Here is a 23,680-nt window from a genome sequence, read left to right on the forward strand (position 1 = left end):
GTGTGTGTGTATGAGAGAGAGAGAGAGAGAGAGGGAGAGAGAGAGAGAGAGAGAGAAGATATATATTTTAACCAACACCCTTCTTTGTGACATTAGATGCCCCCATGCACAAAAGGACAGACACTCTTGTATACAACAGCACATTTCTTTTCTTTTCTTTTCTTTTCTTTTCTTTTCTTTTCTTTTCTTTTTTTTTTTTTTTTTTTTTTTTTTTTGGTTTTTCGAGACAGGGTTTCTCTGTGTAGCCCTGGATGTCCTGGAACTCACTCTGTAGACCAGGCTGCCCTCAAACTCAGAAATCCTCCTGCCTCTGCCTCCCAAGTGCTTGGATTAAAGGCGTGGGCCACCATGCCCAGCTAGCAGCACATTTTCAAACAGTCCTATAACCTGTAGTGAAACAGAAGCAGTCATTAAGTTCCCCACCCCCAAAAGAAAAAAAAAAAAAAAACAGGGACAGGTGGTTTTAGTGCAGAATTCTACCAGACTCAAAGAATTAATGCAAATACTCTTCAAATTATTCTACAAAATAGAAAAAAAAAACAGGAACTCTGCCCAATTCATTTCATAAGGCCACAGTTGCTCTGGTTCCCGAACCACATAAAGACCCAACAAGAAAGGGAATTACAAACCAATTTCCTTTATGACCATAGATGCAAAAATACTCAATGAAATACTTGCAAACTGAATCCAAGAATACATCAAAAAGATCATTCACCATGATCAAGTGGGCTTCATCCCAGAGATGCAAATCAGTAAAGAGATGAAATCAGAGATGAAAATCACCAAAGATCATCCACCATATAAGCAAACTGGAAGGAAAATAAAACCACATGATCATTTCATGAGATTCAGAACAAGCCTTTGACAAAATCCATTACCACTTCAAGATTAAAGTGCTGGAGAGATTAGGGATATGAGGGACATACTGTAGCAGAATAAAAGCAATTTATAACAAATCTATAGCCAACATCAGATTAAATGGAGAAAAACCCAAAGCAAATTCACTAAAGTCAGGAACAAGACAAAGTTGTCTACTCTCCCCTACCTATTCAATATAGTACTTGAAATTTTAGCTAAAGCAGCAAGATGGTGAAAAGTAATCACGAGGATACAACTTAAAAAGGAAGAGGATAAAGTATCATTATTTGCATAAGATATGATAGAATACATAATTGACCCTAAAAATTATATCAGGAAATTGCTATAGCTTTAAACAATTCAGCACAGTGGCTGGATAAAAATTAACTCACACACACACACACACACACACAAATCATTAGCCTTCTTATACACAAGTGACAAACAGAATGAGAAAGAAATCAGGGAAACAACACCCTTCACAATAGCTACAAATAATATAAAAGTATCTTGGGGTAACTCTAGCCAAGCAAATAAAAGACTTGTACACAAAAATCTCCAAGTCTTTCAAGAAGCAAGAAGAAGAAGAAGAAGAAGAAGAAGAAGAAGAAGAAGAAGAAGAAGAAGAAGAAGAAGAAGAAGAAGAAGAAGAAGAAGAAGAAGAAGAAATCAGCAGATCTGGCATGCTCATGGATCAGGATTAACATAGTAAAAATGACCTTCTTACCTGAAGCAACTTACAAATTCAGTGCAATCCCATCAAAATAACAACACAGCTCTTTAAAGACCTTGAAAGGACAATCCAGTCTCCCTTGCCATCAGATGCAGGTGTGCCATGGAGGCTTGTGAAGTGAGTTTGGGCGGAACTACTGAGTGCTGCCTCACACTTGGGGCTGAAGATACTGTGATTGCTTTCATCTCAAAGTATTTTTCTCTTCTCACAAGACTCATCTTGAGGAGCTGAGCAATTTCTAACATATTAATGGCATCACCTGATGGACTGAGTCTTATCCTAGTGGAAGCAGGAGCCTAGGGCCTTGAGGGACCTTGTGGCTCCTAAGTGCCTTTCAGCCTCATCATTTATATCCACACTATCATAGAATTAAAATCCAGATATTAGATCTCAGTAGTGTTCTTTTTAAATTATACTTATTTATTCTGTTCATATGTTGGTATTTGTGCAAAAATGTCCGTGTCACAGTGAGTGTGAAGGCCAGAGGCAGGAGTCAGTTCTAGTCTTTCATCATGTGATTCCCAGGAATCAAACACTTTTGCCCCACTTGGAGCCAACCTCCTTTTCTCGATGACCTCTGGAAGAAGCGGAAACAAAGAATCTGTGAGTTTTTGTAAATGGTCACCAGTGGCGGCACAAGGTATACCAGCACTCAGGAGACAGAGGCGGGAAAATTATAAATCTAAGCCAATTATGTGTCAAATTAAAAATAAAGAATGAAAGAAAGAAACAAAGAAAGGAAGGCAGACAGAAGGAAGAAAGGAGGGAAGACAGGAAGGAAGGAAGGAAGGAAGGAAGGAAGGAAGGAAGGAAGGAAGGAAGGAAGGAAGGAAGGAAGGAAGGAAGGAAAGAAGGAAGGAAGGAAGGAAGGAAGAAGGAAGGAAGGAAGGAAGAAAAGAACATAAATTCTATACTACTTTTTCTTGTACCATGCTCATTGAGAATGGCTACTCAATAGCTCATTGCATCCTTCTATACATTTGCATATAAACATTAACTTTGAAGTTTAGACATTATGAAGAGGGGGCAAATTCAGAGAGAACCTTCAAACTAAAATATTAAGGCAGAATATTTCCAGTTACAATAAAATTAGTGATTTGTTAAGTGTCTATAAATCAAATGCTTTACTCAAATATTATTAATTTATACTAATAAAATCCATTTCCAGGACTGGGCCAGGCAGCCAGCACTTGGGAGTCAGGGGCAAGCAGATTTCTGAGTTTGAGGCCAGCCTGGTCTACAGAGTGAGTTTCAGGACAGCCAGAACTGCACAGAGAAACCCTGTCTTGAAAAAAACAAAACAAAACAAAACAAACAAACAAAAAACATTTCCAGGACTGTAAAAGAGGTAACTCATACCACCACATTTGTAGCATAGTGTCAGCTCATATATAATAGAACTCCAAAGCTGTACCCTTCTCTACTTCACAATAGCCCCTCTCAAGGAACACTGAGATTTGTATGTATGTTGGTTCCACTAATTTGCATCTTACAACAAGAGGAATTTACTTCCAGTCTTCATTCCAGTACTTTCGTCCATCTTTACTTAGCCTTTTTATCTAAAAAATAATTTTTTGAATAGGTATATAATTTTTTGAATAGGTATATATTATAACTTGAAAGCAGTAATTATGAAGGGGTTCTACTTCTAGAAGTGTACATTGTAGTTGTGAAGATGTTAAACCTTTTGTTTAATTGCACAATAAGACAATTAGACGATTAAGAATAAACAACAGAATGCATTTTCTCGCTATTTGAGTCACTAAAATTTACACAGAGCTGAAAGTACACAAGCATCTAAACACAAAATTCTATATTAGTGTCTACCACAGAAAAAGCGACTTTGTGTGACTGCTGTGCAGACAGATCTGTTTCTTTTCCTTACTTGTAGATGCAATTGTGAGTTCCCGTTCCTGGACCTTGAGGAGGAATAAAAGACAAATGTAATGCCTGTGCCTGAATGGATTGGCTTTACACTATAGTTTAATGAAAGGCAATGAAACTCAGACATAAAGCTAATAGCAACATCCATAAAACAAAATAAAGACAGCAAAGCTCTTAATTAGCCATCCATGTACACCTTCTTCCAAATGTGTGTTACTGGGGACCGTTCCGCTGAGAGGTTAAAAGGAGGGCTCAGAAATCTGTCTCCCTGACCTTGCATTCTCAGGCTGCATTTGCTCATCAAAAGTCCTCTCTTTGCCTCTTTTGGTGTAAAATAAGGCTGTGTGAGATTTTAATCAGATGATACCAAAAACTAAACCTTGAGTTGTGCTGACACATAGTAAGTACCAAATAAATAAGAGTTTTCTGTTGCCATGTGCAGACTTCTGTGCTCGGTGTTTATTACCTCAGGTGTGGCCTCCAGCCCCTGCAATTCAGGTTGGGCAGAGAGAAAAATCTTAACTCAGAACAATTCTATATTTAGATTTTTCTTTTATTATTGAAATTAAGAAATTGTTTAAATTATCCCTTTTCACCTCCTAGTTAAGCAAAAAAAAAAAAAAACAAAAAAAAAAAACTTCTCCCTTAAAGTATCATTTTATTATTCTAAAAGGATGTATGTTCTATTCTAGTCATGAATGGTATCAGAAGAGCTTTCTCAGAATGGAATGATTGAAAGACTTTAGAATTCCCTGAGCCATGCTTCACACTCTGTTTCTGTTTTTGTTTTTGTTTTTTTGAGACAGGGTTTCTCTGTGTAGCCCTGGCTGTCCTGGAACTCACTTTGTAGACCAGGCTGGCCTGGAACTCAGAAATTTGCCTGCCTCTGCCTCCCGAGTGCTGAGATTAAAGGCATGCACCACCACTCCTGGCATTTCACACTCTGGTTGCATCTTCTGTGCTCAGGACTGCTCATTTGCAAGCATCAGTAAGTGAGACAGAGAACATATCCATCTAACCACGGCAGATGCTCGCCTGAACCTGTTTGTATTCAAACTCCAAACATAATTATTATTATACAGGAAGGACATGGGACAGAGGAGCATCTCAAAGCACACCACAAAGATAGATCTGCAGACCCCAGAGAGAAGCACACAACAGGATACACAACCTGGTTTCTTTAACAAACAAATAACAAGACAAAACAAACATGGGAGAGCTGTAGAATAAAATATATTTGAGCAAACATCACTTGTTCAGAATGTTGGCGTTTTATTTGGAACCCAATCAGAATAAATATATTACAAAATACCACTTATAAGACAAATAGAAGTGTAAATAATATCGTTATATTTGATGATATTAATATCCTATTGAATTTTTAAAAATATTTTCAAGGAAAGGAATTTATAAAAAATGGAGAATCCTTGGATATTGTATTTTATACTAAGACCTACATGGACGAATTCATATGAATATGTAATTTGTTTAAATAAAATATGTGCAAGTGGACAAATATTGATCGAAAATGAAACCAGACTTGCCATGTAACTTTAACTGGGTAAACTGGAGGGCAAATGGTTAGTAGCTCACTCTACTGTATTTACTTTTTTTCCCATTTGAAATTTTCTAAATTTGATTTTTTGAAGGGATAGCTTCCAATCTTATAACAATGCAACATGATAGGTATGCAAAAGCTAATTGCTTTAAGGTTCTCTAGTTTCATCAGTTTAGAATTTCAGAACACCTCCCAACCCCCAGCAATCTACAAAGGGACACCTTATTAGTGGTGGTGCAGAGAAGACGACGGTCCTTAATTCATCCTAGCCTGATGCCTGGCTTGGTGGCCAAAGCTGTCTTAAGCCTAAGACTCTTAAAAATCAGGATAAATCAAATCAAGGATGGAAAGGAGCAGCCTGATGTGGGTGGCCAGTCCCACCATCATGATGAGGTCCCAGCCTGAGCCACTCTTGAAGGCCTGGTCTGAGTCTGTGGCTGCGAAGCAGCAGGAGTCAATGTGCGTGGCTCATATTACCAGTAGAGAGAGAACCATGTGGATGTCCAGGGGTTGCACATGACTGGCCCAGCCCCTCACTGTATTCGGTGCTCTGGAGAGCTGGCCTCATCTCTCACCAGCAGCAATCATCTGGAGGCTCTGTGCCTCACCCAGGCAGCACCTTGGAGCTGGCCCTGGTGAGTGAAGAATGGGTGAGCCAGTCCAAGTGCATGAGTGTGAAAGAGCTGACCCACCATTTATCTGCTGTGGGGTGGCACAGACGATGCTGCCCCACCCTCTTTGCCACCTCCAGCAGATGGGAAAGTTGCCCACAGGGTCATGAGCTCTGGAGAGGTAGGCTTGGCTCTCACTAGCTGAAAAATGCAGGAAAGTGGGCTCTGCACTTTACCTGGAGAGCATAGCAAAACTGCCCCCGGTGACATGGGCACATGTTAGCCAGCCAAAGGACAGAGTGAGGGGGAACTGAGCCTGCCACTTCTCTGCCAAGAAGTGGCCTGGGTAGGGGGATATATCCTGCACCCTCTTGCCATCTAAGGCAGTCAGAAGAGCTGATCCTCAGAGTCATAAGAGACAATGAGCTGGCCTTGCCCCTCACTGGCTGCAGCACTGGGGAAAGCAAACTCTGCTCTTGATTGGGCAACACAGTGAAGCTGGCCATGATGAAGAAGGCAAAGCCAGCCCCAAGGCTATCTAAGCCAGAGAGCTGACCCAGCACCCCCCCCCCCAGGCAATAGGACTTGTGAGTAGGCCCTGCACTTTGAATGGGCAGCACAGAAGAGCTGGATCTGGAGGCTTGGTGCAGGAGAGCCACCCTGAGGGCATGAGAGCAGGGAAGCTGACCTTGTCACCTGCCTCTGGTAGAATTTAGAGAAGCTAGCCAGAGCAGTGCTGGAGAGCTTTCCCTGGTGGTGTGGATAAAAGAGAGCCTGTGAGCTGACCAGCTCTGCTACCACGTAGGCCCAGATCCAGGACTCTGCATTGACCCACACCAAAAGCTATATTATCTGTGAATGGTTGGGATGTGTGAAGGGGGCCAGCCCTGCTTTTCCAGAGCTTCAGGATCTCCAGGACACAGGGTAGCAGGATAACCAGAGTTAAATTTGTAAGTATTTGGATAGTGTTACAAAAGCCCTCCAACCAGACGAAGGAATCATTGCCGTGAATATTATTGCAAGTGAAGATGGGTGGACAGAGGGATATACTATGGGACACACTGACATACTACAGCTTTCAAGATTAGATGGGTTTTAAGCTTTGTTTCTGTTGTTGTTTGTGTATGTATGTGTGTTATTTTGGGTCAGGGAGTTGCAAGGGCAAAGGGCAGATATGAGGAGACAGGGAGATGAGAGGAACTTGGGTATGTACATTATGTGAAACTCACAAAGAATCAATAATGTGTTTTTTAAAACAGAATTTCAGAACGCAGGTGAGGATGGCCAACGTAGAATATTTTATTCTGATGTTTCATTGGCTACAATCCTAGTGTGTCATATTTTCTGATTTATTTCTGTCATATTTTCTAATAGCTAGGGAATGGAATTGAGAGCGATTATCATTCTGTATTTTCTAGGATATTTGGGTACATATTTATCAATAGGAACTGTCCACGAGCAATACAATATGCCTAAGTATGAATTAAGGTATACTAAATGCTGGGCTGAAGAGATGGCTCAGCCACTAATGGCTAGGCTCACAGTGAATGATAAAGTATACTTAGTTTTATTTTACTAATAAATATATTAGTATATTTATTGAAAACAGAATTAAAATATTTGAAAGTAATAATTTAAAATTATCAGTTACTAAAACTATTTTTGGAAAAATAGTATATTAAATAGTGAGATTTTATAAAAAAGATCTTGAACTTTTCCTTAAAAGTGAGAAACAGATTCATGACTAAGAAAAATGGGAGAATGGTTTATCTTACTTGTTTAAATGAAGTTTTATACAAGTCAAGCAAAACACATTGTAAATCTGTTGAAAATTTTTAATTTTGTAGTTAAAGTCTGGAAGAATTTTGAAGTTTCCTTTCACTCAGACATACACAAATTGTCTTTGAACATACTATTTATTGGTTTCTTACAATTGCTCTAAGAAATTAATGAAACGCTATTAAAACAGCACATACTTGTGGATAAGCATTTATAAGGTTGATACAGGACAATCAGAGTTTAAGGCAAGGATAAACTGTACAGCAAGACTATTTCTCTGCCTCTCTCTCTCTCTCACACACACACACACACGCACACACATACACACAGAGAGAGAGAGAGAGAGAGAGAGAGAGAGAGACAGACAGACAGACAGACAGACAGACAGACAGACAGAGAGATCTCACTGCATATGTATATTTGGGTAGATAAGAATCTTAAATGACTTTCTCAGAGTTAAAATTCTGGTGTCAACAAGTCTGTGTTCCTTGAAGAAGCTCTGGGGGAGTATCTGATTTCTTTTCTTTTCCAGGTAACAGACAACTGGTTTTCTTTGGCTCTTGAACCTCTTAACATTCCCAAAGCTAACAATAGCCAACTAGGTCTGTCTTACACGGTGACAACCCTGTCTTCCATATCCACATTTTAGAGCTTTTTCATGTCCAACCCATCTGGATAACACAGGCAAATCCTACTCCAAGGCCCATGGGATAGCAGCCTTCATCTCAACTGCTGTCTCTACTCTCATTTTTTCTATAACCTAACAAATTCTCAGGTTGTGGGAATAAAATGTGCTGTGAATCTTTATACTGCCATTACCCAAAACCTAGCTAAACTTAAATTGTGAAACATTTCTTTTTCATATGTACATCTTTATATAAATACTTTACATTGTTAGTGTGTGTATATGTGTGTGTATGTGTGTGTGTGTGCTTAAAATTAATGGTGAGCTTTCATCTCTCTTGCACAATCAAAAAAAAAGCTATAAAACTATTTGGAATGCATAATCAAACTCCAAAGGAATGTTATTAATGTATTCATTTGACATATCTACAGTTACTGGTGTCGCATATCAACAGTTACTGGTGTGTTTGTGTAACACATCTACAGTTGCAAACACTGAAGCAAGTCCAGGGGACTCAGGAATGCCCTTACCTCAGCAGCACTTGTTTATGGCTTGGCATAATGCATGATGCAGTTTCTGAGCTGAGCAGTTTATCCAAACATCTAAAAGACAGACATAACATTGCCAGAAGGCCATTCTAAAGTGTCAAAGCAGATTCGGGCCTCTGCGTCAATGGTTGACAATCCTAGATTTCTATGGAGGAAGCTGTCAGAGCCTTTTAGAACCTGCTTTTCAAAAAGAATTCACTACACATAGTAAGATGTCTTAAAAGAAGCAATGGAGAATTTACCATTAGTCCTCAAGATAAAAAGACCAATATTTTACACAATGGCATTCTTTAAAGGTCTTGCTAAGAGAGCTGTATGCAAAAATCATACACTGTAATATATCATCTGAAAACTACATTGATAACTAAACCAAGAAAGTGACCCCTCTCCAGACCTCTTTCTTACTTGAACAATAGTGGTTTCCTAATCTCATTTGTGTTATAATTCAACAGCCATCATCTCTACTTTCTAAACCAGCAGTTCTCAACCTGTGGGTTCTGGAACAACAACCCTTCCACAGGGCCACCCATAACCATAAAAAAACAAAACAAAACAAAAAACAGAGATTTATGTTATGATTCATAACAGCAGCAAAACTACTATTATGAAGTAGCAACAAAAGTAACTTTATGGTTGGGGTCAACACAAAATGAAGAGTGCTTGCTTCGGCAGCACATACACTAAAATTGGAACGATAGAGAGAAGATTAGCACAGCCCCTCAACAAGGATGACTCGCAAATTTGTGAATCTTTTCATATTTTTTCCTTATTATCTCTTAACATTAATGGACTCAATTCCCCAATAAAAAGACATAGACTAACAGACTGGATTTGTAAACAGGACCCAGTATTTTGCTACATACAGGAAACACACTTCAGTAACAAAGACAGCCACTACCTCAGAGAAAAAGGTTGGAATACAATTTTCTAAGCAGATGATCCCAAGAAACAAGCTGGAGTAGCCATTCTAATATCAAACAAAATCTACGTTCTACCAAATCTTATCGAAAAAGGATAAGGAAGAACACTTAATACTAGTCAAAGGAAAAATCTACCAAGATGAAATCTCTATTCTCAATATCTATGCTTTCATGCAAGGGCAACCACAGTCATAAAAGAAACTTCACTAAAACTCAAAGCACACATTGCACACCACACAATTATAGTGGGAGACTTTGACACCCTACTCTCAGCAATGGACAGATCATGGAAACAGGAACTAAACAGAGACACAGTGAAACTAACAGAAGTTATGAAACAAATGGATTTATCGGATATTTATAGAACATTTCATCTTAAAGCAAAAGAATGTACTTTCTTCTTGTCACCTCATGGTACCTTCTCCAAAATTGACCATATAATTGGTCACAAACAGGCCTCAACAGATACAAGAAGATTAAAATAACCCCATGCATCCTATCAGATCACCATGGACTAAACATGGAAACCTTAATTTCCAACAAAAATAATGGAAAACACATATACACATGGAAACTGAACAAAACTCTACTCAATGATAACTTGGTCAAGGAAGAAATAAAGAAAGAAGTTAAAGACTTTTTAGAATTTAATAAAAATGAAGACATATAATACCAAAACTTATGGGACACAATGAAAGCAGGGGTAAAAGGAAAACTCACAGCTCTGAGTGCCTCCAAAAAGAAACTAGAAAGAGCTTACACTAGCAGCTTGACACCACACCTGAAAGCTCCAGAACAAAAAGAAGCAAATACACACAAGAGGAGTAGAGAGCAGAAAATAATCAAATTTGGGGCTGAAATCAACCAAATGGAAACAAAAAGAACTAAACAAAGAATCAACCAAACCATGAGCTAGTTCTTTGAGAAAATCAACAAGATAGATAAATCCTTAGCCAGACTACCCAGAGGGCACAGAGACAGTATCCAAATTAATAAAAATCAGAAATGAAAAGGGAGACATGACAATGGAAGCCACAGAAATTAAAAAAATCATCAGATCCTACTAAAAAATATTATACTCAAGTAAATTGGAAAATCTGGATGAAATGGACAATTTTCTAAACACAACATGAAGAACTGTATGAAAGGGCTGCAGCATTTGGGAAGTCTGAGAAGCACTGCTCTAAGCTGTAGTTGTTATGGGAAAGCAATGGTAGTGTCCCAAAAAAGTACTTGGATTTCAGTGAAAGCACCTACAGGTCAAGTGATGAAGTGCAACATAAGAACACATGTGGAGTTGAACTCACATTAAGTTCAGTAGGCTTGGGACCCAGAGCAGCCTAAAGGACTGAAATTAGATTCCTGATTTAACATCCCTTCCTGCCACCATCAAGCCTAGCCAACCACCACGGTTATCCAACATGCGTTGTTTGTTTTCTTGCATTTTTGTGTTACTAAGTCTATCACATTCATCCTCAAAATACACCTCTTTGTTTGCAATTCTGGTAGCCGGTGAATAAAGCTATAAATCTGATCCTTTACAGACAGAACCATTTGCCACCCAGATTCTTCCAGTTCCTGTACACAAACCATCACCTGCCTCTCATTTCCCCATTTTGACTTCCCATCTCATCCCATAGGTAATAATAACAACAGTAATGAGTGATAGAGATCATTCTCTTCTGCACTTACTGTCTAAAGCATCATATCCTCTCTACTGCCTTTGTTGTTTCAAGATGGTTGTTCAGTGTTTCAGAATGCCCCATCCTCTTCACAAGGGAGGAAAAGCAAGGATCAAGAAGACTAATAACTTAGTAAAGGCCTTGTAGCCAGTACAACTTTGATTTAAGAATCATGCAGAGGTGTTTTGCTCCTATGGTAAGCCATGTCATTGACTAATGCTGTCTTTTATCAGTCAAGTCATATCAATAGATTTTCTGAAGTTGCCTGTATCAGTTCCTTCTCACCTAGTCTCATGGCTTTGCATGACTTTTCAGGCCCTCATCATCTTCTATTTAGATTCCTCCCATTGCATCCCAACTGCATTCCAGAATTCCAGGCTTTTAGCCCTTAAAAGTCAGATTAAACAACTTTGATCAAGCCCACCTCCTGCTCAGAACCTCCAGTGGTGCAACCGTGCTCAGAGGTGGGCTTTTCCAACAGGCTGATCACAGACCTCTGCCAGATGGATCCTGAAACCACATCACCACATTCCTTGCCGGCTTCCTGCTCTCCAAGGCTGTGACTCACACATTTGAACTGCACACGGAGGGCTGCCACGCCAGTCACTTACTTACGTTTCAAATGCCCCAGATTAAAGAGAATATAAATGAGTAGGAGCTTTCAGTGCTCCTCGCTTCAGCCCCACATCCCATTCATTAGGGGAAGTTGGAGAGAAACCACACAGATTGACACACCATAGCCTGCCTGCGAACTTCTAATTCTTCCCTTGATCCTTGCAGGTTTCCTGACAGAGTGTGCCTTTTATCAGGATATCTGATACTTTCTCAATTTCTTCCTTCAACAAATACTCAAAATAGCATGATGCCCAATTTGAAAGGCAGCTCAGAGAATTCAAGGCAGAAAGCTCTCTCAAATGCAGACGAAGTGAGTTGCTCCTTATTTGAGGGTCACACAAACTGGTCCTGCCTCCCTGTTAGTTTTGCTTTCCTGTGTTTCCATATTCACACTGACTCCGGGCACTGTTGTCTACTTTGTCCCATCCTGCCCCATCTATTTCTGCTCTTCCTACCACCAATGTTCTCACATCTCTCCTGCCTGATGTGTCCTTTGATTGTCCCTCATTCCTTCAGATGTAAAACAAGTTCTCTCCTAAATTACAGCTAGAAAACAGAGTAGAAGACCCCCAGTGAAATATCGGTTTTCTTTCTGTGTTAGTCAGGGTACTCTAGAGTCACAGAACTTATGGAATGTCTCTATATTTTAAGGAGATGTATTGTAATAACTTACAGTCTTCAGTCCAACTAACCCAACAATGGGCAGCTATGAATCTAAAATCCAAGAATCTAGTAGTTGCCCAGTCCCATGAGGCTAGTTGTTTCAGCTGGTCTTCTGTGTAAGCCGGAATCCTGAAGACATAGATGCCAACAGATGTGCTGGCAAGTGCAAGTAGGCAAAGAAGACTGAGTCTTCCTCCTCCCAATGTCCTTATGTAGTCCTCTGGCAGAAAACATGGCCCAGATTAAAGGTGTGCACCACCACTTCTGGATTTGGAATTTTCTCTGTCCCGGGATGGCCTCGAACTCGGAGATTTGCTTGCCTCAGTGTCCCGGGATTAAAGGCTCATACTACCTTGCCTAGGCCTAAGTCTTTCATGGCCACTATAGTGCAAGATCTGGATCAAAAGCGTGTATCATCCAGCCTCAAGATCTGGATCACCAGCTTGCCTTCCATTTCTAGGTTGTAGTTCATTCCAGATGTAGTCAGGTTGACAACCAAGAATGACCTCAGTATAAACAATTTCTTGAGTCTATTATTGACAATATGGGTGTCGATCATTTCCTATCACAGGAAAGGTTGTAAGCGATCTCTGTCCAGAGGGATCACCTCCCACTAAACGCAGGCTGAGCACTGCATTCATAAGCATGGTCACAGTTTGAGGATGTGGAACTGAAGAAAGTCTTCTAGAATGTCACTAAATACTGTCACTTTGTATTCACCTGGCACATATGCGTCTTTGTGTGAATACATGTCTGTTTCTGTGTATTCCATGTCTTTGCCTAGAGCCCTTCTGTATGTGGAGAAAAAAAATACCTTACATGTGTTTGTCCTTCCTGATAGTAGATTTTTATTTCAAGATACAACTCAATATTACTGGAATTTATATAAAATATTAAACAGATGAGTGATTGTGCCTACAGTAAAATTCAAAAATAGATAAGGAAGAAAGCAAGCATAAAGTAAATTTTGTGTTTCTTCAAAAATATATACAAGAGGAAGCATATAATAAGGCACAAAGAAGCAAACTTTTAATTTGTTGTTTTTAAATATTCTTTAAATTTTACTTCAGTGAAATCACAGAGTACAGAGGCAGGAACACAGTTTTAGAAAAGCCCAAGTATAGTGCAGAAGCTGGAAGAACAGTTTTTTAAGCTGAAGCCTTTTGTGACAGTTGAAATTTTAACAAAGCCACAGACTAAAAATTCTACAAACAATTATCTATAATTTTGCCTAAACTGCTCATTTTAAACAAATAGTTGCTATTCTCAGGTGAATTAATTAGGAACTATATTTATTTTCTTTGGATGTGCAACTGTAGTCAAGTCGTGCGTAAAGCTTATTAAACCTTGATAATTTGGTTCCAGAGCATTCCAGAGGCCATACGCATTCCAAGTGCACGTGTACTTAAAATATCCACCTCTACTCCAAGAGTTAGGTCCCTAAAGAGGGAATAGCTGTATTTGTTTTTTGTTTGCTCAAATTTTTGTTAAATAAATACTAAAGAGTTTGGTTATCAAATTTATTATGTTAGAGGAAAAAAATTAAAATCAGAGTGTTTGAGATATTAAACATTTCATTTGCTGGATGTGGCTTACATATGTGTAATCGTAGTACTTGAGAGGGAAATGAAAGAAGATTGTGAGTTCAAGGATAGCCTGGAATCAGTAATAAGAACCTGTTTACAAAACAGTAAACTTTACCATACAGCTATGCACATGCAATCCAAAGACTCTCACCATAGAATGGGAGCTTCCCTTTCCCTCAGCTATGGGCTGAGGAACTCAGGAGTGCAAGCTGTGTAAGCAGAAGACCAAATGAGGAAGAAAGTCACCCCTGGTGGCCATGCTGCAGATTGCTGTGGATGTCACTCGGAGGGTAGGCTGTGAGGTTTTATCCATTTTTTAAATGATCTGTTACTGGGGTTTCAAGTTCAGTTGGCTTACACATTCCTAAGGTCAAAAAGCAAGGTCAGGCACAGCTGGTCTTACCTCACGTGAGCTTGGATCTGTACCAAAAGCTGAAATATTTTCAGAAGATCCTTTCAAAGTTATTTTTTTATTGGTTATTTTATTTACATTTCAAATGTTATCGCCCTTCTCCTCCAGTTTCTCCTCCACAAGCCCCCATCCCATCTTCTGCCTCTATGGCAGTGCCCCCACCCCTCCCACCCACTCCTGCATCAGCACCCTAGCATTACCCTATCCTGGGTCATCAAGCCTCCACAGATTATTACAGCAATAAGAAGGGTTTTGTTTAAAGATTTCAATTCGTTTTTTGAAATTTTCATACATATTTTGAGCTTAATCACATGTACATCCTCAGCCCCTCCGCTTACCCTCCTTAACCCTCCTATTCCTTTGCTCATAACTAGAGACAACTTCTTTTTCTCTCTTTCTCTCCCCTGAGTCTATCCAGTTTCCCATCTGGTTTTTAAGATCAGGACCTGTTCTGATGTATGGTCACCCCCAATGGATCCCATCATGTAAAACAAATAAATACACCAATCCTCTCCTAACAGCTATCATTTGCTAATAGCACTTGATTTAATAGACTTAATGTGGTGGTGTGATCACATATCCAGCTTCCCCCATCTTTGCTCTGACTTGGTCTGGCTGGAGCCTGGGCGACTCTTGCTCATACACCTCAATTACTATGAGATCATATATGCATCTGCCCTGTTGTGTCTGGAAAACGCTGTTTCCTTGAAGTCATCCACAAGCTCTGGCTTTTCCAACTTTCTACCCTCTTTTTAAATTCTCTGAGCCCTGGGTAAAATACGAATGTCTGATTTAGGGCTGAGAACTCCAATGGTTTGGTTTGTTGTTGTTGTTGTTGTTGTTGTTTTGTCTTGTTTTTTTGTTTGTTTGTTTGCTTGTTGGATTGTTTTTCTCTGCATGCTGACTAACGCAGAGGATCTCTGTTTCAGACTATGATAAGATTTTTTTTAAACAATTCTATTGACGAAAAAAATCAGTTTATTTCACCTGTATTTTCCTGGTGAGCAGTCACACAATGGATGAGCAGTCTATAGGTATTAATTGCCTTATAGGAGAAAACAGACAAGAACTAGTTATCATAGCATCGTAGCAGAGAAACTCGAGAGTTTGGTGAATTCAAACTGGTCATGCATACACAAGGCTGTAGGTCCCTTGGATCAAATCTCAAAAGATGAACAAAACAGATGGAAAAAGGGGGGTGAGATGGGTTTCTAAGCAACAGGCATCAACAAGTGAAAATTGTGGGCCACACCAGAGTATATGTTGCAGCAAGCAGGATTTTACCTACAATGACATCGCCATATAACTTCCTTGTTGAATTTCTTCTTGCTTTGGATACCTGAGTCGACCCCTAATTTTCACTGATTAGATGAGATAACACTTAAATTCTTCAAGGTTCACTGCATACTATCTTAGCCTGGGATAAACTTGGCCTCTTTTGACGATCTCATTTTATTTCACGCTTTCCTTTCTGACTTTCACATTCTTCCCTTGCTTCTCCTCTGGTGGCTTTCAGATGGCACAAGAAAAAGTCCTGTGATTTCTGTGGGATGCTCTGAAGGCCCTTACCGATCCCCTTTGATGTCATATTCTTGACTCCCCTTTGGATCTTGTTCAGCTGCTATAGTATCCAGGAAATTCTCTCTATGGTCTAATACAAGAGGATAACTTCTCCTTGTACGTAACCTAATGAACTCATGGAGCTCAACTCTGTACATTTGTTTTTCTTGAGTTGTTTCTTTTATTTTGTTTTGTTTTGCTTTGCTTTTTTTCATTTCCTGGAAACAGGCTCTCATTGTATAATTCTGCCCGGACTGGAATTAGCTATGTAGATCAGGGTGGCCTAAGTCTCACAGGAATCCTCCAGCCTCCAGCATACTGAGATTAAAAGTGTGTTCTACCATACTCAGCCTCAACTACTTTAATTTGGCCAATGGTTTGGAAGGGCCCAAAGCTTTGCCGAGTGCTCCCTTCCCTTCACATGGTAGCTTTTTTCTGGCTGGCACAATCAGAAACTCTCGGAGACACCAAGAAGCACTGTACACCCTCTTCTGAATCTCTTCCATGATATTTAAAGACCTCAAGAAATGAGAGACATTGGGTTCACTTGCATTCTTCTCCACTCTGCAGTTCCTACTGTGTGATTCAGACTCACATATAGTTATGCGAACTGCATCAAAAACATTGCAACTTTCTCATTCCATCTATGCCTTTGAAGCTCAGAGCAACCAGCTCTGGGATTACCAAAGGCAACCCTCCTTAGAAATCAGTACCCTGGCTATTTCAATTCATACTACAGCCTAAGAGAACATACATACTAAGAGAACATACATACTAAGAGAACAGTTTTACAATGGAAATTTTTCTTTATTTGAGGAGATAATCTAATGATTAAGGGAAAGTCTCCAAAAGTTGTTTTATTTAGGCTAAAATCATACATCTGACACATATTTAAGAAACTTGAGAATCTGTGTTCCTTCTTATCCTATCCTTTACCTGTTTATATAAGAGCAAAGAAAAAAATCAATAATGCTTTGAGGGCAGCTGTGATCATTCATTAATTATGCTTAATTAATATAAAAGTGATAATGTGATAGTTCAGTCTGATGGAATAAAGAGAAAGCTAAACCCACATGAGCTTTCACTAGCATTGATATTAAAAGTAAAACCTGTTTCTTTCTAATTTAGTGAGATAACCCACCATTTTCCATAACCAGTGTGTAAAATATCTGAAGACTCATTTCTTCAAATTTTAGCCCATTTTATTTAGTAGCATCAGAATAAGATAACAAAGTTCTGAATCATATAGATATATGGGCATGTGACTTAGAATATCAAAGCTTAATCAAGTCAGTGAAAGATTTTAGACAATCAGCATATGGTTTTATTTACCTAAAAGGCAACAGTTGTATAACCCCTCATTCTCTTTATTCCATTTAAAAATAAATTCTTCCCTCTGTTATCTGTTCACATCTTCATTAACATTTGTGGAAATATTTTCATCAAGCCAAGACAAACCTTGGATATAAGGGACACTAGGTGAGACATTATGGCAAATTTTTCAGCCTTACATGGGACAACTTGAACAAGAGTTAGTATTGAGTAGCTTGGTCCCGAGACGCTCCAGGAACTGAGCTTATACTACAGACTAGGTTTTATTGGAGATATGAGTATAACTTGACTCTTCTCTGGTTATACTTAATGTCTATTTGTTAGCCCATTTGCTAAATGAATATGACTTAAATCAGTCAATTATTTTTCATCAGCAAACCATGTAACATTGTTTTTGACAAATTTTCAGGCTCAGTGACTTCTTAAAAATATAAAAACAATTTAGTGAATTGTCCACTTGATAATTAAAAATAAAAACATAATAAGCACTCAAAAATAAGCACAAAAAATGAGGGTAAGAAATCCATGATGTTCCAAGTTTTAAAAGAAGACAAACAAGGGTCACGTTTCATCTTCAAGTTTTAAAATATAAACAGTGATTTTTAAAAAATCAAATGTCAGGAGAAAGGTTAAAATAAACAATGTGTACCAGAGATAATCTTAAATTAGAAAAATAGACCAGAAACCTCTATTTTCTCAAACAAAATTCAGCAAGCTACAGTACCCCAACTGTAAATAATAAAAGGCACTGCAAGCTATGAAGCCCAACTTGGAGCTTGTAATTGCTGTAAAAAACCTGCATTATTTCTGGAGGACGGATGATTTGCTGAATAAAAGGTTTACAGGCAAGAAGTCGTCGCCTGCTCCCTAAAGAGGTTAGCGTGATAAAGTTTTTTCATTCCCAGAGTGAGGAAGGAATTTCTCCGATTTGACACAGCAAGGTCAGCGTGGGTAGTAGAAGAGGGACCTTCTTCTCTCTGAGTCTTATTTTCCTTCCACTTGATATTTTCTAAATGCCTCTGTTAGCCTTTGAGAAAACCTCAGTTCACCAGATAGGAATCCTAGAAATTGTTCCGTGTTTAGCAGGCACGAGGGTAACATTTTAAACACTGATCAGCCAGTGAGATTCTTCCCCTGCAGCAAATCGTCTCGTGCCTCGGAAGCTGCGGCATCGCTCTGTGGTCATGGAGAATACCCACAGCACAGTGGTTTTGGATGGCTGGTTGGGTGAGAGAAAATGTCGTGGTAGAGGTGTCAAATGCAGCACCAAAATCCAGTTTCCTGCCTTCAACCCGAAGGGAAAATTGAAAGCAACAAAGGCACTTAGCGACAAGATTTGCAAGCAACTGTTAAAAGGTTGGGATTTCAGAAATAGAAATCAAGTGCGTGCTTTCGGATACTTGCCATGCTGTCCCAAAGCTCCAATTGCTACTCTCCTACTTCATGAAACAGCACGGACCAATGGAGCATGTGGTTGGCAGTGGCAACATACAATTTTGATTGTTTATTAGTGGTTCATATGTAGTCGAAATTTACCTCAGACCATCAAAGTTAACCAAACTAGAATTTATCCAAGTTCCCCCTTTGGTTAACTTCCAATTGCCTCTAAGATCATACTCTCCCAAGGTGGTAAGAGCATATCATGTAACTTAATACCCAACGTTGATGGCTTCTGTTAATTACAAATTTTTACTTCCAACTCCCATGATCAGTCCTCTATAAACTTAGCATTGTTTTCAAACCCTAACACACAGCAATTTACCTGCAGCCGTATGCTTCTAAAAGCACATACTTTAGTCGTTTCCCTAGAGGGTTAGGCCAAATGAAGGCACCAGTATAAAAAGAGAAACGGATGACGGATAGAGGTGAGTAAGGAGAAAGAAGACAGATGCATGATAGACGACAGACAGACAGATAAATAATAGATTGAGATATGAGTGATCACAACATCATAGTCTCCCGAAAGAAGTTCGTGAGCTAAAATAGCAAACAACTTGAAATTCTTCTCAAAGCATTTCCTAGTATTATATTATGAATTGTGCAGAAATATTATTAACACATGACAAGATTTTAAATCTTTGACATGGAGGAACTAATAGCAAACCTAAGAAAGCAAAAACGAGTCAGCATCGATACAGACTTCAAATTGGCTAGGTAGTCGAAAAGTTCAGCCGCGTGAGAGGTTAGACAACGAAAGGAAAACTTTGTTACGCTGGGTTTAAATACATTTACGTTAAAAGAATAATACTGAATAAGAATAAAGGGGCTCTATACCAGAAAACATTTCTAATTTTTCTTGTAATCTAAAATAACTTCTCTATACTACATTGGTAAAAATCAGCTCTGCATTTTCTATAGAGAAATTTTCTTGTCTTTTATGCCAAGGTTATTATTTTGTTCAAGCATGTAAAAAAAAATTAAGGTTTTAAAAGTGTTCCTTAAACTGATTTTATTAAAGCAGTCAAAAGCACTAAGAATTATTTCATTGGCCAATCATTCTAACCTTACTCTGTATCTGACAGGCTGGACTAACCAATCAAAATGCAAAATATTAGCAAGGTCATAGTGGTATAACAAAACATACTACTATATTTCACAGATTACAAAAGGCATTAAAATTCTGATACCCCATTCATAAGGAAAAGATTGTAATGAGAATAGAAAATGGCACAACATTAATTCATTGTGTGACAAAGAATATAATGAGAATGGGAAATAGTACAAACATAACTCATTCGGGTTACAGTTTTAAGATTGTAATGTCATGGTTCATATCACATACTTAGTAAGAAGGTGGTAGCCAAAGTGTTGCAATATTCAATGGCGAGTCAGAATTTAGTGGAAGCGTTACCACATATAACTCCGTGGAATTATATTAAATATTTTAAAAACTTTTACTCATCAGAAAGGATAGATATGATTAAAAATTAAACAATGTTTCTAAAGTCTCATTTGCAAACAGCCTGGGTGCAAATGAAATATGAAGCATTACAAGTCCCCATAGCAAGGTGAAAATAGGAAACTACAGTGTGCTGTTGAGCACACCAAACTAAATATTTTTAAATAGAGTAAAATATCTTGGTAAAGGGCACTTTGTGAAGTCACCTAGGGTTATGGGTCTGGGCTTGGGAATCAGTTTTCCATTCTGGGGTTTCTGAGAACAAAGTTGCTGCCAAGAAACATTGGAGGTGGTGTTTCAGTAACTGAGGGCCACTGGAAAGCTGAGACTGCTGATGGTTTGCAAACAGAATAGCACTTTCAGTTGTAATATGTACATTTTATGGAGCACTTTCCGTGATAAAGACTTTTTCAGAAAAGCTGAGAAGTTTTTTACACAACTATGAAGAATCAAATGCAAATTCCAGTTCATGGGCTTTCAATTGTCCTGAGAAAAGCAGGACATGCTATGGATTTTCACAGACACTGTGTGTGTGGCTGTATATACTTAAAAAATGCACTGCCCTCTCCCCTAGTTGACTCTGCTTTCTAATTACACAAGCAGTGGTTAATATTAAGATTAGATTTAAACTTATTTGCATTCCTTAAATAAATATCCAATAACATTCTGGAATGTAGGGTCAAAATTAATTAACCCAGGATTTAAAAATTGACATAAATTATCCCCAAAATAGATAAACCACACATTTTTAATTGAGTGGCTGGCATGGGAATATTCCACTTTTAAACATCTTTAGTTTACAGGGAAAGTTGAATGCACAAAGAATTTTTGTTAAATGAACAGTTACACTTGTTAAAATCATGTTCCTTGGATAAACAGTACTGGCTTCATTAAGTCAAAAATTTCACCCCCAAAAAAATCTGCCTAGAAATTGATTTATCAGTTTTATAAAAATATATTTTTGTATATTTTTAATAATTTAAAAATAATATTGCACAAACATAAGGTTCTGACAACATTCAACATCATGGAGTATTCAATACACAGGAATAGAATTTAAAGTAATAATCTCTTCTTTGTTTATAATATATAAAAGGACATGGGGATATAGAAATATTTTTATTGGACCTAAGTACAGCTATCTCGTATCCAGTGGGCAGGTGGTAAGATATGGCTTGGTGATGCTACTGGTACCACACAAGTAAAAAAACAGCATTATAATGTATTTTAAAGGACACTTTGGAATTTAGAGATTGCATTGCCCAAAGCTGACCATGCTTCGAGTGCATTGCCTCCGTCTCATCCCTGACAATTCACTTCCTTGCAAAGCTCGCGTTTGCATTACTTGGCGTCAACAGTTACGGGTTTAGAAAAGAAGTAAACAGGGAATTCTGTACTTACAGGGTTTTGTCAAAATGGTCTCAAGGAGTAAATTCCAAAATGGGATTTGAAGAATAAATTACTTGTTCCCAAAATTTCTTAAAGAAAAATAATGTGTGTTGAGAGTAATTGTGATGTGCTTAAAGGACTAACTATAAATTCCAAGGTAGGAGAAATGAAAAGGATGGCTTCAATGTGTAGTTACCGTGTCTCAAAACCAGAATCTCTTTATATGCTTACAAAGTAGATATGTGGTGAATTTTCTGTAATCAGCTGGACAATTGCCCTGCATAACATCTAAGACTTTTATTTTAATTTCTTTATTTTTCCAAATCAAGCAGCGTGATGCTTTCTTAACCACAGGATATTTCATTAAAGTTGATGCATATAAACAGCTTTATGTATCTAACATGACTTTGGCTCTTTAACTTTTAACACACCAATTAAGATGCTGAAATCTCAGATTTAATAGCTGCCCATGAGTGCTGACGGTTGATTTATTTTCTGATAATCATTGGAGCTGCTAAGTGAAAAACCAGAGAAAGCATCCCTCTAAGAACCCTGCTTTTCTGCACAAGTAACTGTATGCAGGCCGTGTGACTGTGACAAGGGGAAAGAGCTAATGTGACATTTAAAAAAAAATCTGCAGACATTGCTCCCTTTCTCAGAGAATTCTTTTTCCTCATTAAACAAACATTTTTTGATGGTTGTTCACAAATGTCACCTATCAGTATCTGGGGAGGATTGCTTCTTCAGTCCCCATGCATATCAAAATCTGGAGATGCTCAAGTTCCTTACCCAAAACTATACTGTACTTACATTTAACCTGCATTCATCATTCTTAACACTTCCAACAATTTCTAAAATTGCACATGATACTTAATACAGTTTAATTGTTATGGAAACGGGTGTTATTCTGTGTTATTTACAGAATAGTGACAGGTAAAATCTGAGTCATGTTCAGGAGAGATGAATGAGAACTTTCAATCCATGGTGTTGAATCCACGTGTGTGAAACTCATAAATACAGAAAGAATACATGAATAAAAATTCAATACTGAATTTGTGATGTTGCGATTGAAGACACATGACAAATTACAAAAAAATGTATATACAATGTAAAGATAATAGTGTTGGTAAGTTAGCTTTTGAAAATGAGGCCAAGTGCTTTCATCTCCTGGGGTAGGCAGATTAATGACCTTCCAAAATTGCTTACATCCAAATCCCAAGTTATGCGTAAATATGAAACCTTACATGTCAAAAGGCATTGCGAGTGTGCTTAAGCTGAAGATCTTGAGATGGAAAGACTAGCCTGGGCTCTGCAGGGCACTGAGTAACAATACAGGCGAGGTCTTTATGAATGAGTAAAAGTGGGAGGCACAGGACCAGTCTAAGATTGTAAGATACAATACTCCTGATCATAGAGATCAGGAAAGGCCAGAAGTAAAGAAATGCCAGAGAAAGAAGGTGGGAAGGGAAAGAGAAAAGAAGACTCCTCCAGACAGAGAATAGTCCTGCTAATACCGAGTTTAACCAAATGAAACCAGTTTGGAACTTCAAGTCTCCATAGCAACAGAATACTGTGCATGTGTTACTTTAAATCACTGTATGTGGCTATCACAACAAAAATAGTAATGAAGGCAATTACTAACACTTATTGAAGAAGATCAGTTATCCTAAGAACCACCAACTGCTCTCTGATTAGATCAGAGACTGGGGAAGAGAATCGGCATTGTGAACTCGGTTAGAAACCTGTGGCAGGAGAGATCACAGGCTCTAGGGAAGAACTGAATACTGGTGATTAGTGAAATTAACCTAGTGGCAAGGGGTCCTCTGAATAACAGTAGATAAATCACACTTTCAGACTCATTCAGAGAAACCTTTCTTTTCAGTGAATGCAGACACTGGTGTTGTATGCTCAAGGTGTTAGAGTAGGCAAAGAGAGGTATTAGAGGTACTCAGTTCTCCAGCATAGAGGGATGCTAGAGGGGTGAGGTGGGGGTGGGTGAGTGGGTAGAGGAGCACCCTCATAGAAG

General features: G+C 38.5%; 1 non-coding gene across 1 annotated transcript; it reads left to right on the top strand.

The window, feature by feature from the left end:
* The first annotated feature begins 9,252 nt into the window (after window positions 1-9,252).
* LOC115029372 (U6 spliceosomal RNA) lies at window positions 9,253-9,359 on the top strand. The gene has a single exon (XR_003834925.1). It is a non-coding gene; the product is annotated as a U6 spliceosomal RNA (small nuclear RNA).
* Window positions 9,360-23,680: the final 14,321 nt, after the last annotated feature.

Source organism: Mus caroli, unplaced genomic scaffold (assembly GCF_978045245.1).
Source record: "Mus caroli unplaced genomic scaffold, Mus_caroli_1 scaffold_12, whole genome shotgun sequence".
In the NCBI taxonomy this organism is placed as follows: domain Eukaryota; kingdom Metazoa; phylum Chordata; class Mammalia; order Rodentia; family Muridae; genus Mus; species Mus caroli.